This window comes from Myotis davidii, unplaced genomic scaffold (genome assembly GCF_000327345.1).
Source record: "Myotis davidii unplaced genomic scaffold, ASM32734v1 scaffold107, whole genome shotgun sequence".
NCBI lineage: Eukaryota > Metazoa > Chordata > Mammalia > Chiroptera > Vespertilionidae > Myotis > Myotis davidii.
The window spans coordinates 1,404,942-1,410,468 of NW_006383012.1; positions in this window are offsets into that span (position 1 = coordinate 1,404,942).

Consider the following 5,527-nt stretch of genomic DNA (forward strand, 5'->3'; position numbering starts at 1 on the left):
TCTCTCCCGCCACTCCCCCCCACCCCACCAACTTTTTTTAAGGTGACTGCTCTTTACTTTTTTGTTTGTTGATTGTTTTTTTTTAATCCTCACTCGAGGATATTTTTCCACTGATTTTTGAGGAAGTAGAAAAGAGAGGGAAAGACAGAGAGAAACATCGATGTGAGAGAAACACATCGATTGGTTGCCTCCTGCACGAGTCCCGACCAGGGCCCAGTCCAGGGAGGTGCCCACAACCTAGGTACATGCCCTTGACCAGAATCTAACCTGGGACCTTTCAGTCCGCAGGCCGATGCTCTATCCACTGAGCCAAACTGGTTAGGACTAGGGTAATGTCTTTTAATTTCTGTTCATTGGTTTCCCATTTTATAAAAAGTGAGACTTCATCCAAAATATTTTATTGCAATATCATATTAAATGAGATTATGACCTAGCTCCTCTAAGGCCTCATAGATGACTGTGAAGGTGAATTTGCATACCTTCATTGTTTATATATTGATCACTTTCAAGTTATTCTGTTTCAACCCTCCTCTATTTATATACGTAGAAGTCTGAATGTGCTGAAGGCTTGAGGAGTCATTCTCAACTTTTGCATCTTTTAGTTTATAAACTAAAATAGCCATGTGGGGAATGAATGAAACTGAATCTGTGCTTAGGACCTAGGTAACCTAATGCTTCTGCTATGCCATATTCACCTTAAAACAAAATAATGGCTGCTCTTTGACTCAAGGAAATAATCATACAAGTATAGGTTCAGCTAGTATAGCTTCTAATATCAGGAAACTTAGAATGGCCCATGTTACCTTATTGGGAGATTTACAAATAAATCAGGTAATCTATATATATAAAAGCATAATATGCAAATCAACCAGACGGTGGAATGACCGGTTGCTATGGTGCGCAATGATCACCAGGAGGCAGACGTTCAATGCAGGAGCTGCTCCCAGCCTGCAGGCTCTCATCGCCTGAGGGGGAACAGGGAACCGAGGGTGGGTTGTGGTGGACGTGGGCAATGCCAGGTCAAGGTGGGTGCGACCGAGCAGGGCCCCAATCACCCCGCCAGTCGCCCCACACACAGAGGGCAACTGGCATTGGTGTCAGGGTGTGGGTCTGGCTGCCAGCAGCCAGGGAAGATTGCCCCTGATCACAGGCCAGGCCTAGGGACCCTACCCATGTACAAATTTTTTGCGTCAGGCCTCTGGTATAAATAGAAAAGAGTATGATCCTGCCATTTAAAATTATGATATAAAATTCTTTTTGTTGATCTAAATACATGGTCATGATGACTGTTATTTTAAAAGCCTAGTCACAGAACAGTATATATAATCCTCTATTTAAAATTATACACATGTATCTCCAATGGGATTGAGTACAGAGAAATTTCTAGAATAATGTTGAAACAGAGTATGCAGTTATTCAAGCATGATTCTGAATGTTACTTTCACTTCTTTAACTCTTTTTGTATTTTTAAATAATTATCATTTGTACAAAAAACAACATTATTTAAAACAAGACAGTAATTCTGATTTCATGTGTTTAACTATTTAAACTGGTGTTTGCTAATTTCTCTAGCTGTCCTTTTATTTTCACTCCGTATGCAATTTTTTACAATCCTGCTCAGACAACTTCTTTTTTTCCATTCAATGGTTTTATATCTTTCTAAGTAAATGGAGCTCTGGAGTTTTTTATATTTTATTGCGGTTAGTAAACATACCTCTTCAGAATCATTTTCTTAAAGTTACAGCACACCATTATACAGCCAGGAGCCTACTCAATAATTGCCTCTCCCAAGAGAGGTATTTTATCTTCATACCCTTGACTGAGAATGTTCTCTGATTTTATGGCAATGTTATCTGCTTAAATGTATGAACAACTGGGGAGTAATCATGCTTCTCAGGAAACAATGGTAATTGTCAGGCTATTCAGCCAGGAAAATGAGGTCTTAGAATGCTAATTTTAAACATATTTCCTTTGTGTATCTTTATAAATAAAATGCCAACTTTGGGAGAACATTTCATTTCTCAGAATTAATATGAAGGAAGAAAGCATTCAAATATTTGCTTTAAATTAATCTTGAAAATGACAACTTATGAAACTGAACTAAGCTTTCATTGAGAATTGCATGGATAAGACTTTGGGCTTAGAGAGGTGGTTTGTTTTTGTTCCTAGACTGGAATTAGTGAATTTCTTTATACTTAGGCTTATTTTCAGTATTTATCCTTGATACACAAGTGAGAATAAGAGTAGCTAACAGTTACTGAGTATTTAGTATCAATGTAAGTGTGTGCACTACTTTATTTCCTTCCATTTTTTAAATTTTATTTCCAGGATAATCCTACATGATTTTATCTGTAGTTATCTCCATTATGCAGATGAGTTCATTGAAAGTTAAAGAGTTCAACTACTTTCTCTAGATTGAAAACATAGCAAGTGGTGGGTAGTATACTTTGATTCCCATTTACCTGACTGCAGCATCCAAACTCTTAATCGCTGGACCATTAAATGTTTCCAAATAATGGTTTTAGAACCCACTGGCTTTTATTTTTTGTTTTATTAATTTAATTTTATTTTTTTAAGTATATATTTTATTGATTTTCTACAGTGAGGAAGGGAGGGGGATAGAGAGTCAGAAACATCAATGAGAGAGAAACATCGATCAGCTGCCTCCTGTACACCCCCACTGGGGATGTGCCCACAACCAAGGTACATGCCCTTGATTGGAATCAAATCTGGGACCCTTGAGTCCACTGAGCCAAACTGGTTAGGGCTAATTTTATTTCTTAAACATTGTTTAGAGGCATTATCACCTGCCTGACTTGGAATTACTTTGGTAAAGAATTGGTGCGTGTGCTCTCTGCTTTATATTTAGCCATTGGCAGTCTCCTAAAACACATTCTGATCAACTCTTAAATAACAAACTCTTCTGTTTCATGGCAAATTGATTCTCCCTCTTCTTTCTGTTTTCGCAATGGAAACTCACAGGCCCATTGCTTTCACTGAATGTCATTTGCCCTAACACCTAGCAGGGTCCAACAGAGCAAATTCCCAATGTTGGCAATTAAAAATGAGAATGAAGGTCGTTATCGTAGTGTGACCAGTGAAACCGATTAAGTGAGCTAAAGAGTGCAAGACTGGCAAGATCTGGCATGCTCACTGCAGGCTCTCATGCTTCCTTCAGGGCTGGTCATGGCAACCAATAGGAAATAAATGGTACTTAACATGAATGTGTTTGCCCTTCTTCTGCACATCCCTATCCTCTCCTATCCTCTGGGCCCTTTCCCCTTCCTTTCTTTTTTTTTTTTTTTGGTCCTTTCAAGTCCTGCTGTTCTCTCTAAATAATTATTGACTCGTGGGTGCCATGGTCTCCGCTAAGTGTTTTAAATGTTATCCAGTCCTGACAGCAACCCTCAGGGCTCAGGAAGATTAAATGACTTCCAAGGTCACAGCTCAGAAGAGGCAAACTTGAGATCTTAATTGAGCCTGAATGAAAAGGTGATATTGTTGTGTCTATACAATGCCCTCTTTTACTAAGGCCCCCACAATAACATAGTCTTAGAAAATAGCCTGGCTCCAAACGTTTTCCTAAACTGTGCATTTTAGTAATGTTATGGCTGTCTTTCTCTCATAGTTTTCTGTTGATATTGTAAGGGTTTTCATACAACAGAATTGCTCTGTGCCTTTGAAGAGGCCTCAAGTGGGAAAATACCTATTCTACATTATGTGTAAGGACAGCATTGTTTATTTTCGTGATAGAAAAATTGGGAGACTTACATTTAGGGGAATCTTCCTATAAGGGAGGATCTTCTCTTGGGAATAAAAACTTTAGTGCCTCCCAAGGATTCCTCCAGATACACAAGTTGTGTATGACCATCTAGGCTTCTTTTCCATCTAAGTTCTTACTCGAAAATTCTACCCCTTGGAATAAATTTGAAAGGGGGGAGATTGATGCATGTACGCATTGTTTGTATGGATGAAATATGCATGTATGTATTTAAGTAGTATTTTTATGCCTTATAAATTGGGAAATAAAAATATCGTATGTTGATTAGAAACCAAAAATAAGAGATGCCCATACCCAAAGTAGCTTCATGCCAGCTTTGGCTTTTCATTCTATCACTTTGTTAAGGAAGGCAGCTGAGTCTCTTTATTTTAACATTGCACATATTTAGAGAGATCACCCAGGCACCATCTTAATTAATATTTTCAAGAAAGGGACTTCCTATCATTTGTCAAATGAGTTGTTTTGTTGAGATTACAATCTAGAATAGCCGTGGGCAAACGACGGCCCGCGGGCCGGATCCGGCCCGTTCGGCTGTTCTATCCGGCCCACGGAGCCGAAAGAGCGGAGGGTTCCCTTGCTCTCCGCTCTGCTCCTTCAGCAGCAGCAGTGTTAACATGTATTAGTTCACACAAACACTCCATCCATGCTTTTGTTCCGGCCCTCCGGTCCAGTTTAAGAACCCATTGTGGCCCTCGAGTCAAAAAGTTTGCCCACCCCTGATCTAGAAGAACAATCTACGTTGATCCTTAGATTAAAAAAAAAAGAAAACTCACTTTAATTAGAGTGAAATCATGAAGAACCATATGATTGCACTTGTGGTTTTAATTTAAATTTCTCTAATGGCTACTGATGCACAGCATCTTTTCATGTGCCCATTGGCCTCTTCTCTCTTTTAATTTTTTTCTCTCATTCTCTTGTTTCTCTTCTCCCCTTTCAATCTTCCCTCCCTCTTTTGCTCCCCTGTATCTTTCTCTTTCTACCCCATATTGACTTTATATACCAAAGGCTTTGTTCCTTCTCCATCTGCTCACAGCCCTAACCAGCTCAGTATTACATGTCTAGTAGGTAGTAATCAGCCTTCAGAATCATGTTTGACTCTGATTTCAAGCTGTTAAAAATGTTACACTAGCTTCAGCAACATAAACTTCTGAAGTTTTTTACCATATAGTTCTAGCATTTTATGACCATGAGAATTCTTTTTTTAATACTTTTTCCCCCTTCAGTTCCCAACCTATTTTATCTTTATGTCATGTTTATTTCCTTTAATTTCATGGCTTTTACTAGGTTTCATTTTACACTGTTTAATTGTCCCAGACTGTCAATAGCCATGAGCATGAGTAAGAAAGAGCAGATTTGAGAGTTGACCAAGCTGCCATCTGAGTGACTTGGCTTGGTAGCAGCAGCATTCTGGCCAGCTTTGCTCCACCCATCCTCCCACTCCTACCTGTGCCAGACTGCCAGTGCCCTATAGTCTGCCACCATACTTGAGGGCTCCCTGCCATTCTCACAGATGCAGCTGGGTGATGGGGTCAAGGCATCATGTATCAGAATCAAATGAAATCATTAGAAATTATTGCCGACAGCTGTTCATGTGCTTCCATAAAATGAATAGATCCACCCATCTGGGCCTCCAAAGATGACAAAGGTCGATATGGTTGAGTTCTTAAGCACATGCAATATATTTAGGCATTTCAAATATGAACTTATTGTTCCCCATAAAGAGAACTTGGGAGATACTAGAATGGG